The following is a 14599-nucleotide window of genomic DNA, read 5'->3' on the forward strand; positions in this document are numbered from 1 at the left end:
TCTTTTATGTACAGAGTGAGCCACTGGATAACTCTGCACAAAGCTTCTTCAGAAATAAATCTTCTGTACCTTGACAGTGCAGTAGTAAGATAATGAGAGATTTTTAGCACTTCTCTCTTTCAAATGAGATTTTAAGCCTAATCTGACTGTTAACATTGACATATGATGGCTATGATCAGTTTTATATAAGGCCCTAAATCTCCCAGTGTCACTTATGGGTTTGAGCTGCATTCAGATTGGCTCTGTGTGGGTTTCTGTGTAAAATAGTGACGCACTTCAAAAATACTCTACTGGATTTTAAGACCTTGATAAATGTTGGTAAGATGCTGTGAGATAGGAATTCTACTGCACTGTAATGTGTACACTAGATGGCTGTAGCAGTGATGTACCATTGACTGCTTTAAATGAGTCCACCACTGCAGACTTCAGTTGTGCTGAAGGTTATGCACACAACTGAGCAGGGTTTGTGCATTTTAGCAAATGAAAATATAGTGTCTAACAGAAGGTAGGTTTGGAGAGCAAGGGTCAGAGAAGGGGGTGGTCTAAGGGCTGATAGAGGTCTGCTGTTGAATTGTCCACCAGCTGGATAGCTAGGATAATGTGGGAAGAGGCTAGACAGGTGTGATCAGTGATCTGTTTAGTGGCAGTGTTTGTTAGGACAGGATAAGAAGATGGCAAACAATTAATTCGGCAGGGGGAGCTAAATGAGGCACCGGTAGGTTAGATGTCAGGTAAGAAGGTGAGGAATGGAATGGTGTCATGATAGAGTTTGTCTTGGTTTCATAGGAATTGCTGGATTCAGGTCCTGAGACAGTTAGAGTTAGGGTCATCAGAGCTTCAGTGAATCAGGGAGTTGTGGGAAGAATAGGGGTTTGAGCTTGGTGCCATGGAGTTAGAGGGTGAGGACAAGGGATAGAAATTATGTATTGAATTTACCTTAATCCTTTCCAGTCTGTCACAGTGGTGTAAAGATTTTAGTAATATCACGCACTGAAACCTCACCCAATAATTAAAGCTATAGTTTTGTTGATAAAAACTTGTGCTGCAACATCCCAGTAGTGAAATATTCAACTAATATTTGACACATTCACATCAGACTTCTTAGGTAAAGTACTGAAGACTAACTAAAGACAGGCGGAAGTATACTTCTACAAGCACAATACAGCAAATAAACTTATGTAATTGCTATATTCCAATTCTGCATTATAATATTTGCAATAAAAATAGCATCTGTAGATGTGATGAATATAGAATGATAGGCTTTTTGACCTCGGAGCATCTTATCAGTCAAGAAATAGTTAAAGGTTATACAGAACCATTTCAGGTTTGACGCCAGAGTAGAGGGCTAATGCTAATTAAGGTACTTGGCTCTGACCTTGTGTTTTAATTAGCTTCCTGTCCTCATTTCAGCATTAAACCTGCTGGATATTCACTCCAATTTGTACCTGTTAAAAATGCACGTGCTTCAGCCAAAGTACCTCTTCAGTATTTTTGCACAATAGATTGGTGGCTGATTCTTGGTATTCTCTTTATTCAAAGTCCTCCAGATCAATGTCTGAGCTTGTCAAGTCAAAGTAATATGGCAACAAAGCAGAGAAAACCTTGATGATTGATGAACGTTATTTCCTTGACAATGATCACAACTGCCAACCATGAATTAATTGAAAGGAAAATATTTTCAAGGTAAAATGATGATATTGAAAAAATAACTGTGGGAAGTCCAATTTATGAAACAAATAGCTTTTTGTGCTAAGAAGCATGATGTGTTCACTGACTTTAATTTGCCATACACAGAACTGTCTAATCTAAGCTACCTAGCAAATCCTCCTCAACAAAAGATACCTCACTTTGGATACTGTTGGGGTGATGAACTGCCAGAGAAAAGTCATGGTGGCACTGAGTCTGCCTCTGTGACTCAGAAGGGAAAGGGGGAGAAGAGGCATGCTGTGGTTTAGAAGATTCATTAGTTAGGGGAAGTTAGTTAGATTCATTAGTTAGAGGTGCTGTGGCAAGAATGAGATTCCCGGATGGTATGTTGCCTACCGGGTGTCAGGATCTGGGATATCTTGGATCGAGTCCTCAGCATTCTTAAGTGGGAGGGTGAACAGTCAGAAGCCATGGTCCAGGTAGGTACCAATGGCATGGGTAGGATGAGTGACGAGGTTCTGCACGGAGACTTCAGTAAGTTAGCTGCTAAGTTAAAGGGCAGGATCTCCAGGGCTGTGATTTGAGGATTGCTACCTGTGCCACGTGCTAGTGGGGCCAGAACTAGGAATATTATACAATTTAATATGTGGCTAAGGAGCTGGTGCAGGAGGGAGAGCATATGACTTTTGGATCTTTGGGCTCTCTTCCAGGGAAGGTGGGACCTGTATAGAAGGGATGGTTTAGCACCTGAACTGAAGGGGGGAACAAGTATCCTTGCAGATACTTTTTGTTAATGTTTGTTAATGTTGCACATTGGGGTTTGAACTAGAGTTGCAGGGGGATGGGAACCAGAGTGTCAGAACAGTTAGTGGACAGGTTGTGGAGGCAGATGTTGGCAAGAGCTCAGACAAAGCTAGGAATCAAAAGGTTAAGCATAGTGCAACTAGTATCAATGTAAGAAGTATTTTAGGAGAGGCAGATAATCATGCTAAAAATGAGGTAGCTGCTTTACAGAGGCAATGTATAGTGAAGAGAAACTGTTGATAGGGCAAAATTGCAGTCAACAGGATAAGTTGCAACATAAAAGGCAGACAAAATCAAAAAGGGTGAATACACTACTGAAGGTGTACACTACTGTATTTGTTCAGTATACAGAATAAGGTAGACAAACTAGCAGCCCAGTTGCAGATTGGCAGGTATGATGTTGTAGGCTTCACTGAATCATGGCTGAAAGATTATAGTTGGGTCTTAATGACCAAAGATGCACATGGTATTGAAAGGATATGCAGGAAGGCAGAGGGTGCGGCGTTGCTCTGTTGGTAAAAATATGTAATCAAATCATTAGAAATAGGTGGCATTGGGTCAGAAGGTGTTGAATCATTGAGGTTAGAGCTAAGGAATTGCAAGGGTAAAAAGACCCTGACAGGAGTTGCATACAGACCCCCAAACAGTGGTAAGGATGTTGCCTACAAATTACAATGGGAGAAAGAAAATGCATGCTAATAGGGCAATGTTACAATAGTCATGGGGATCTTCAATATGCAGGTAGATTTGGAAAATCAGGTTGCTGCTGGATTATGGGAGGGGAATTACCAGAATGTCTACAAGATGGCTTTTTAAAGAAGCTCGTGGTTGAGCCCACTAGAGGATCAACTATTCGGGACTGAGTGTCGTGCAATGAACTAGAATTGATTACAGAGCTTAAGGTAATAGAGTGTTTAGGGAGAAGTGATCATAATATGATCGAATTCATCCTGAAATTTGAGAAGGAGAAGCTAAAGTCAGATGTATCAGTATTGCAGCAGAGTAAAGGGAATTACAGAGAAGACGTTGGCCAGAATTGCTGGGAAAAGAACACAAGCAGGGATGACGGCAAAGCAGCAATGGCTGGAATTTCCATAAGCAATTCAGAATGCGCAGGTTACATACATCCTAAAAAGGAAAGAAGTATTCTAAAGGAAAGATAACACAACTGTGGCTAACAAGAGAAGTCAAAGTCAACATAAAAACCAAAGAGAGGGCGGAGATGTGAGATGTTCGAGGATTGGGAAGTATTTAAAAACCAACAGAAGGCAACTAAAAAGGTAATTAAGAAGGTAAAGATGGAATACAAAAGTAAGCTATCCATTATTATTAAAGAGGTTACCAAAAGTTTCTTCAGGTACATAAAGTGTAAAAGAGAGACAAGAATGGACATCGGATTACTGAAAAACGATGATAGAGAGGTAGTAATAGGGAACAATAAAATGGCAGATGAACTGAGTAAGTATTTTTCATCAGCCTTCACTGTGGAAGACACTAGCAGTATGGTGGAAGTTCCAGGAGTCAGGGGGGCATGAAGTGGTGAAGTTACCATAACTAGGGAGAAGGCTCTTGGGTCTGAAGACAGATAAGTCACCTGGACCATATCGTGTACACCCCAGAGTTCTGAAAGATATGACTGAAGAAATTATGGAATCATGAGTAATCATCTTTCAAGAATCACTAGATTTGGGAATGGTTCCGGAGAAATGAAAATTGAAAATGTCACTCCTCTGTTCAGGAAAGAGAGAGAGAGGTAAAAAAAATAAAACTATAGGCCAGTTAGTCTGTTGGAATTCGTTGAAGAAATATCAAGCAGGATAGACAAAGAAGAATTGGTTGATGTTGTGCACTTGGATTTTCAGAAGGCCTTTGACAAGATGCCTCACATGAGGCTGCTTAACAGCCACAAACCCATGGTATTACAGAAAAGATTCTAGCATGGATAAAGCAGTAACGAATTGGCAGGAAACAAAGAGTGGGAATAAAGAGAGCCTTTTCTGGCTGGCTGCCAGTGACGAGCAGTGCTCCACATGGGTCTGTGTTGGGACCAATTCTTTTTACATTATAAGTCAATGATTTGTATGATGGAGTTGATGGCTTTGTTGCAAATTTTGCAGATAATATGAAGATAGGTGGAGGGGTAAGTGGTTTTGAGGAAGTCGCAAGGCTACAGTAGGATTTAGACAGATTAGGAGAATGGGCAAAGGAATGACAGATGGAATTCAATCTTGGGAAGTGTATGGCCATGCACATTGGTAGAAGAAATGAAAGGGTTGACAATTTTCTAAATGCAGAGAAAATACTAAAAACTGAGGTGCAAATAAAAGGACTAAACTCCCTAAAGGTTAATTTATATGTTGAGTCTATGGCGAGGAAGGCAAATGCAATGTTAGCATTCATTTCAAGAGGACTAGAATATAAAATCAATGATGTAATGTTGAAACGTTATAAAGCCATGGGGAGGCCTCACTTGGAGAATTATGAGCAAGTTCGGAATCCTTATATTAGAAAGGGTTCAAAGGAATTTCTAGGATGGAATGGCTTGTCAGATGAAGAGTGTTTGATGGCTCTAGACCTGTATTGACCCGAATTCAGCAGAATGAAGGGTAACCTCTTTGAAACCTATCAAATGGTAAAAGGCCTTGATAGATTGGATGTGGAGAGGATGTTTCCTATGGTGGGAGAGGTTAAGACCAGAGAAAACAGCTTCAGAATAGAGAGGTATCCTTTTAGAATGGAGAAGAAGAGGAATTTGTGTAATTCTTTGCCACAAGCAGCTGTGGAGGCCAAGTCATTGAGCATATTTAAGTTGGTACTTGATAGGTTCCTGATTAGACTAGGCATCAAACGTTACAGGCAGAATGCAGGAGATTGGAACGGAGAGAAAAATTGGATCAGCCATGATGAAATGATGGTCTTAAATGCTATGACACAACAGCATACACATTCCAGATTCAGTGTTTATTTAGGTAGATAGCAAGGCAGTAATTTTACATTACACAAACTGCAGCATAAATTAACTGAGTAAATGATGACTTTTCCTGGTTCTTCACCATTTGATTTTCCATTACCTAATAATAGTACCATTTTCTCTCTGCAAATTTCAAGTAAACAACACTTACAGTTGAGTAACTTCTTTCAAAATGTGTTTCTATATGCAAAGGGTTTTTGTTTTCTGTCACTAACCGACCATGAGAACAAATTGAATAACAGTGAAATAATAGAATCTCTTAAAGGAACTTAGTCTTTGAAAGGATTACAATATCTGCACACTTCAAAATATTCAGTAAAATGCTGGTAACATTTAGTAGGTCAGGCAGCAATTGTTGAAAGAGAAACAGAGTCTTGGGTCAAAGACTCACAGCTGCTGCCTAACCTGCAGCAGAAAATCCAGCATTCTCTGTTTTTATTTGTGATTTCCAGCATTTGAAATTTTATTTTGAGCTTTAAAACCTATGAAAATTACACACAGTTTAATTACAGTATCATATAATATGAGCAGAGACAAATGCAACAAGACTAAACAGCAGCTCGCACTCAGACAAAGTCTGGGTAACATTCATTCTGAGGTGGAGTCCCAAGGTATTTTGATAGCTAAAGGTAAACTGACGGTGAGGTAGAATTACCATCCGTAATTTTATTTAAGGACACCCCAGTAATTAGAGCTAGTGCAGATGTCTCTTATTGCTAGACTTGCTTGGAATGGAGCCATATTCAATGGTTCTGGCTTAGAGGTGGGAATACATATTCACTAAGTCAAAAGTCACTCCATTTGGTCCCAATATTCCACTGGGTCACAACCTGGTATTCAGACAGCATATCATACTGCCCACTAACAAATGGACCTAATGACCCAGAGAACAGTTCCTTGTGCTGCACGGCTGAATGGAGCACTAAGCAATGATAGAATTTTCGCTCTTCCATTAAATTGTCCTATTTAGTATGCTAAAACAGATAATTTAATTATTTATTATTTTTATCTCGAGGATAGGAATTAGATGAGAAAAGAAACAAATATCTGCTGAAAGAGCCACCTGAAGAGGTCACATTCACATAAAAATAGTACATAGCAATAGAGAAATATTTCACATGATTTTTCTTTTTCTGCTGAAGCCGTAACCAATGACAATTATCTGAGAAGATGTGCTGTGTCAAACCATTATAGTGAAAAACATGTGTATATAAAATGTAGAAAGTCATTGGCCTATTCAAAATGCTTGAACTAAAGGTGGCTGAAGAACGATTGCTGTTTGAATTTTGCACAGGTATGTGTCTCAAAGGCAAAATTTTGCATATCTGTGATTAGAACTTAACCAGCGAGTGAGCAGTTATTCAAAGCTACAACTGTAATTTCCAACATTGGTTATTGTGATATTTTGCCAGAAGTTTTTTTTTACCTCCATCAACTACATGCATGGCTACATTTGATTGGATTTGTTCTTCAGGCATGAAAATGTTAGTTGGAAGACCAGCTCAGAATAATTTTTCAGCAAATGGATAAATTGATAAAAATACATACTTTAAAAGCTCTTCAAAAGTGTTCCTTCAAAACAAATTATTTTCTCATTGCATAAGCATTTTAGACCAGTTCTAACATCTGCTTACTGAAAAAGAAGAAATTTATGTTCGCAGATATGCCACCCATTCAACATTCTGGACCTACATTCCTTTTTTTTTGGAGAAAATGTTAAATTCATACTCATCTTGTTTGCTTTTGTATACACCTGTTGTGCCTCTCATCCCAACTATAATATGATATTCAACACAGAACTTCAGTAGAATGATAGAATAACCCATTCAAAATGCTGGAGGAACTCAGCACGTTAGGCAGATTCTTTTGGACCGAGACTCTTCATGAGGACTTTCCTTAGGTTCCAATAGGATGACTTATTCTTGCAGTAACCCAGACATCCCACCTCTCCAGGAAGTTCCGGGAGTCTCCCGCATATGAATAGTGGCTCCCTGATGCCCGCAAATTATATACAATATCACAGAAATCAATTTTTTTGAGAGTAAGCGAGAGAAAGCAAGCAAGAGAGCGAGAGAGTGCAAGAGCAAGCAAGCGAGAGCGCGAGAGAGAAAGCAAGCGAGCGAGAGCGTGAGAGAAAAGCAAGCAAGAGAGAGAGAGAAAGCAAGTGAGAGCGTGAGAAAGCAAGCAAGAGAGAGAGAGAAAGCAAGCGAGAGCGCGCGCAAGAGAGAGAGAGAGAGAGAGAGAGAGCGTGAGCGCGTGCCATGGCAGAGTATTCCCAAAAAAAAAGAAAATATAAAACGTACGTCACCCCAGACTACACTAAAGTGTACCCCTGCTTAATAGGGGTCAAAAATAATGACAGTGTTGCTCACTGCACTGTTTGCAACAGTGACTTTTCTATTGCCCATGGTGGGTTAAGACTGTAAAAGACATGTTGAGGTGAGTTTAACAGGTGTCATTCGTTCATCAACATAGCTAACGTTATTTAAACTAGCTGGCTGGCTGCTAAGGAGCTACTCTATTGCAGACATCCCACCCCTCCCGGGAGTCTACCGCAAATTTACGGTGCTACCTCCCTGAAATCAGCTTTTGCAGGGTGGGATGTCTGGTAACCAAGACCAAAATATCAGACGAAATGGACATGGCATTCTTAATATCAGCATGATGAAAATATTTGAAAAAAAATCAACCATGAGACAGGACAAGATAGTTCACATTTTAAGCGAATGACTTTGTGAGAAGGATTCAGATCTATAATGGCTTACAAAACCATTCTTCTCTGACACCAAAAGTGAGCCTTTTCAAGCAAGTTGACTGCAGTGTGTTTTAATATTTTGAACCTCGGTTGTAGAAACAGCTGAAGACTACTGTGCATGGCAATTTCTAAACTTACATTTTCTTTTCATAAACTCAGATGACTAGGTAACCTCTTAACTCTTTCTGAAGTTATCAAACTAGTGTCTCGCCTCAGACTAGTTTATATTTATAGATGTACAGCTTGTTTACTAACCTCTTTGTCCTTTGGCATTTCAGCAGGGAGTAACTATCACAAATGCACACATTCTAGAGGTGAATATCAGCTTCTGACTATCAGTATCTGTCAAAGTTGCTGCTGTGTGGTATTGTTTTAAAAGCTTTTCTTCAGATTACATAAGAATTAAGTCCAACAATAATGGATGAATTCAGATTATACTGTAATAGCACAGTTTTAATTCTCAAATGTTGCACCAATAAGTTGAAGTGGAGTGTTATTTGTATCCAGATCCTTTTAAGCAGGAAACATTCTTGTGGTAAGCCTCAGAATTCATTGTAAAAAGATGTGCAAACACAGCCTAGCAAAAGTATATGTAAAAAAAATCAAAAGCTTTTCAAGGCACAACAGCAGTTTTCTAGTTTTGAACAATGTAAAATATCCCAGATTGAAGTGGAAATAAGAGCTGCATCATCCACAAGTGCACAGCTCTGAATCCTGCAGGGATTAAAATTTTCCTTCCCACAATCACTAGTTAATCTAAATTTTCTGATGTTACCAGCGAAAGGCTGGTAAAAGGAAACATTAATATAATCAGCAGAGTGAGGTGCTCACTGTGATCCAGTTTTAGGACATAATGTACTTTCTGAAGATGTTTCTCTCTTTTTAATGGGTTCAGAAAGAAAGCAGACCAAATCACATAGCAATAGTTCTCCAGAAATACTTGAATGGGTGTAGGGACTGGACCAAACTTTTGCTTCAAACTTTCTTTGCTTGTACATTTCCTGATGAATCATTATGATATCTTAGTTTTGGGTCACTGATAATTATTCATCAAAAGTTCTCAAAATAACACTACTTACACACACACACACGCGCACACACACACACACACACACACACACACATACACACACACACACGTGAAATCATTTTAAACATTGGATTATTCACAAAATACTGGTTTCAAATCACATCAATCAAATGCAAACCATCTTACTGTGGAGGGCTGATAATGTGCAACTCATATGCCAAGTAAAACACTGCGGGTGGAGCACCTCTGAGTCTCCTGTGATGGTATTCATTTTGGATGAACAGCACACAGGTTGGTATAACATTATAGCTGTTTATTCTGCCCCAGTCTGGCAGGTGAAAAACTGAACATTTTAAATAGAACTGAATTTACTACATGTGTGGTCAAATACTAGATCTGACCTTGGTAACCAAGTTACCACTGAGAAGAAAAATAGAGTTCCAATTCCAGTCAGTCTGCACTGGAAACTTTCATCAATGTGTTGTCATAACAAAAATAGAACAGCAATCATGTCTGAATCCAGTATTTTATCATTTCAGGGCAGCAACACACTGCACCACTTTGCCATCCAGTCAGATGCCTTTCTTTTACTTAGCAATTTCCCAACTGTCATCTCTACAGTTGAGAAGCTACAACTCTGTTTCACTAAAAAGAAACAGAAACATAGGCATACAAGCACATCCAATCCTTTTGCATAGAAAATTACACACATACATTAGTATAAATACACTAGAAAACCTCATGACTATTTTCCTTCAAACATCTAGTTCTAGAGAAGCTCTATGAACTTAAGCACCTTCTCCCTGTGAATTCCAATATGGACTATTCCTGAATTTACTTAATGAAACACAATTTGTCAAATTACAAAATGTGCTATCTCATAGATGGCTCTGCCCAAAGTGTCTGCAGTATTTATTTGCTTAAATGTAATTGCAAAGAATGCTAATTGGTATCAGTGTCACTTTATGAACTTATTAAATGAAGATCTCAATTAACCTCCAGAGAAAAGTTTAAAGAAACATTAATTACCACTGTATCATCTGTAATATAAGGCTTAATTCAATTATATGTTACTGAGGGCACATATTATTAATAGTCACCTCTTTACACTTCATCTCTGGAGATCCTGACTTCACTCATTCATGGATAACAGCTAAAGGACAGACTAGAGGCAGGTAATGTAGTCATGTGACACAAGTTCTTCCAGTGCCCAGCGCATTTCACAGGATCCCAGCAATGTCATTAGACATGAAATATAAATGTTTTGATTCTAAATACGCCTTGCATATTACTAGAACTGAGTACGTTATGACAATTCTGAATTATCTTTCATCTTAAAGTTGAATTAGAATATGTGCTTTTATATAATTATGATCTGAGCAGCCATCTGTGGCCATAAAAGTTTGCAGCAGATGTAAGATTACAATTTAGAGTCAGAATGGTGATGAGCAAGGTGGATAGCATCTCTGGTATGCTGACTTCCCGTTTTGACCAAATTGATGAATGATTTGTTTGTAGCTGTCCTAAACATAGGTGGGAATCAGAAGAGATGATAGGAAGAGTATGATGTGGTGGATTAGAAAGTTAATGGTAACAGGGAAGGCAAAATAAAGGGTCTTTATGCGGCAGTCTAGCAACCTTTTGGCTGTTGTCTTGCCCACAACCCTACTCCTACAGATTCATTCTGCACTCAAGTGACCAAATGCCACAGATTAATGCTGGAAATGCACCCATAATGCTGTTCAGCTGGAGGTGGATGTATCTACACTGTCAGACCATTGCCACACATGGATGATAGCACCTTTGCAGGTTGCCCAATGCCTTAAGTATTTTCAGGTGCATTGATATTTTTCCTGTCCCATGAAGCATGTGCCTGCTCTAACAGAGTTGAACCTGGTACATTGAATGTGTCACCCTGGTTACCAATCATTGTTATAGAATTCACTAGGATCTTCCAGTTCATGGAGAAAAATGATTTCCTTAGGCGGCAGGTTCTGATTCATGAGAAGATCAGTTAGGTTCCGAAGCCTGTGAATGAAGATGACTGACCGTAAAGGTAGTATGAGATTGTTGCATTACTGATTTACAGTCTTACTTGGGAAAAGAGAAAAGTGAAGAAAAGTGACTAGGGAATATGAGCAACATATCCTTTAATGCTTTCTGTTCATTATGTCATCAGTACGGGCTCTTCTCGGTATCTTTGGTGCCTCTGCCAACAAGAAAATGAGGGAGCACAGTTCTCCAGTTCTGATCTTCTTCCTTGTGTTATCCAACATGTCGTCGGTGGAAAGATGGAAATCAAGTTAATTTTGGCTCCAGCAAAGTATTGTGCAGATATGTGAGGCAGCTAGACATGATGTAAATAGAATGTACAGCATAGCAGCAGAGCAGACCACTTGGCCCACAGTACTTTGCCAGACCAGCTAAAAAGCAAATCAAAAACCACACAAAAACTAAACCCTTGACCTACATCATGTCCATATCCCTCCATCTTCCTCACCTCCATGCGCCCATCCAAATGTCCTTTAAAAGCATCTACTGCATTTGCCTCACCAATATACCAGTTAGTGCATTCCAGGCATCCACCACTCTCTGAGAAAAAACTTACTCCCACATCCCCTTTTAACCTTCCGTCTCTCACCTTCAATGCTTGCCCTGCAGTATTAGACATTTCAGCCCTGGGAAGCAGGTACTCTCTGTCCATTCTATCTATGCCTCTCATAATCTTGTAAACCTCCATCAGATCTCCCCTCAGCCTCCAGCGTTCCAGAGAAAACATCTGAAGTTTATTCAAACTTTTGAGATAGCACATGCCCTCTAAGCCAGGCAGCATCCTGGCAAATCTCTTCCACACCCTCTCCAAAGTCTCAACATCCTTCTGATAGTGCAAGAAGAAGCAGATAGTGATTTCTGGAAAACTTTCTTAAGGTGTGGGAGCTAGCCACACATGCAGCTCATCCCTAGTTGCCCCTGAAATGTAGATGACTTTGCAAACTCTAGAAATGCTGCAACCAGTACTGTGAAATCATATCCCCTGTGCTGTTCAATAAGAGATAGCAGATTTTGAACCAGCAACCATGAGATAATCAAGTGGGGTTACAAGTAGTGGACAAGGCAGATATTATAATCTCATTATATACTTGGAGTTATGGGCAGAGGTGAGTTAGCAAATTAAAGGGAAACCTTGCTCATTCCAGTGAGATAGGTGAATGCTAAAAATACTCAGTACGGAATGATTAGAAATACTCAGTAGGTCTGGCCACAGTTGTGAGAAGGGAAATATAGATAACATTTGAAACATTAGCTCTGATTCTCTACCCACAGATATGGCCTGTTCCCTGCGTGCTCTGTTTCACATTTCCAGCTACTGTTTTCTTTTGTTGAACAATGTAAAGTGCACAATGTTATTTTATAATATGCATGTGATATGGTAAGCCATTAACATCATTTTAATTGCTCTTCAGAATACAGGTTTCCCCCACCATCCGAAGGTAGAGCGTCCCTATGAAACGGTTTGTAAGCCGTAATGTCGTAAAGCAAAGAATCAATTACCATTTATTTATATGGGAAAATTTTGTGAGTGTTCGCAGACCCAAAAGTAACCTACCAAATCATGCCAAATAACACATAAAACCTAAAATAACAGTAGCATATAGTAAAAGCAGGAATGATATGGTAAATACACAGCCTATATAAAGTCGAAATACTTTTCCACAATCATTGCCTGCACTGTTCTCCGTAGCGAAAATCTCACGCAAGCGCTCTTGGCAAAAGCACGGCGCAAGCGTTCTCCGGTAACTATGAAGCTGCCAAATCATACCAAATAACACGTAAAAATACACAGCCGATATAAAGTAGAAATAATGTATGTACAGTGTAGTATCACTTACCAGAATTGGGAAAGTGCCGAGCACACTGATGATGGTGTGTTAGACTGAGTCGTCGGAGTTTGGGTGGTGCAGTGGCCCCCACCCTCCAGGCAGCAAACCAATACTGATCCGCGAAGCATGCAGCGGTAGCCGGGAGGCACACAGCACATCTTTAAGAAAAAAGCCGAAATAAACATGCTAATTAATTAGGTGCCGCCCAGTACGTAACTGTCGGCCCAGATGAGTGCCAATTGCCGATTGCATCGCCTCTGATCTGGGCCAACAGTTACGTGTCGGGTGGCACCTAATTAATTAGCATGTTTATTTCGGCTTTTTTCTTAAAGATGTGCTGTGTGCCTCCCGACTACAGCTGCATTTTCCACGAATCGATATCTGTCCGCAGCCTGGGTGTTGGGGTGGTGGGACACTGGGGTGTCATCTCGTTGTCTGCTTCCATTAGAGCAGGCAGCTCATCTTCTCCTATGACTGCCCGCCTTGATGTCGAAGGTCGAGTTTCATCGTCTGCTGTGGCTGAGCTGGAAGGCTTGCTTGACTGCTGAGCCCTATGCATTTTTCTATCATACTGTTCTTTGTAAGCACTCAAACCATCCTGCAAATATCCCCTAAACCGATGTACCCTTTCAAAATTAAAGTCGTACTTTATCATTACTCGTTCGGTTTCGATTGTTATCCTTTCCTCTTCTAATTGTATCAGCTCTTTATCTATCAGTTCTTGGTCATGGGATGCCAAAACCTCTTCAACATCATCTTCATCAGCTTCCACAAGCCAAACTCACTTTGTCCTTACTTCGTTCACCACGATCAAAATGCTTAATTATGTCTAGTTTTACACTGTGTAACACCCTTACGAGCTCTTCCAGGCTTTTCCAATACCATAGAACTCATCTTCCTAATGGCTGCTCACAGGCACGTGTTAAAGCAATGCCAGCGAGAATGCCATTCCGAATCCGGGGGAGAGCGGCTGCTCAGGGCGTGCGCTGCCTTTTATCGCGTGCTGCCTTTTTTCGTAACAGTGAAAACACCTCCTGTTAGCGAAAACAGGGTACTAATGTAGGTCTTTCATAACAGTGAGGTTTCGTAAAGTGAACGTTCGAAAAGCGGGGGACACCTGTACAGAAGTGAAACAAAGTGAAAGCAGCTGGAGAATGCTGGGAGAGAGAAGTTGTGGCAATGTTTAACTCAAATCGAGGAGCAACTAACAGGTATGACCTTTTTTTTTAAATGCAATCCCAGCCAAATTATGTTGATTTATTAATTCTTCCAGGCTTTTTGCAGTGTTGAGGTACCCTTTTTCTATTCAAAAGAAGTAGGTCTCTCAGACCCTTGGCCTCTCACAGCAGCATTTCTGCACTTGCACAGAGGCCTTGCATATGTCATGGCAAACTCACCTACCTTAAGTCCAAACCACTCTGTAAAAAGGGGGCAAGATTTTTTAAATTGCTAGATTAGTCCTGCCTTCATTCTGAATGAATTAAGAAAAAAAATGAAGGCAGGACTAATCT

Source organism: Mobula birostris, chromosome 10 (genome assembly GCF_030028105.1).
Source record: "Mobula birostris isolate sMobBir1 chromosome 10, sMobBir1.hap1, whole genome shotgun sequence".
In the NCBI taxonomy this organism is placed as follows: domain Eukaryota; kingdom Metazoa; phylum Chordata; class Chondrichthyes; order Myliobatiformes; family Myliobatidae; genus Mobula; species Mobula birostris.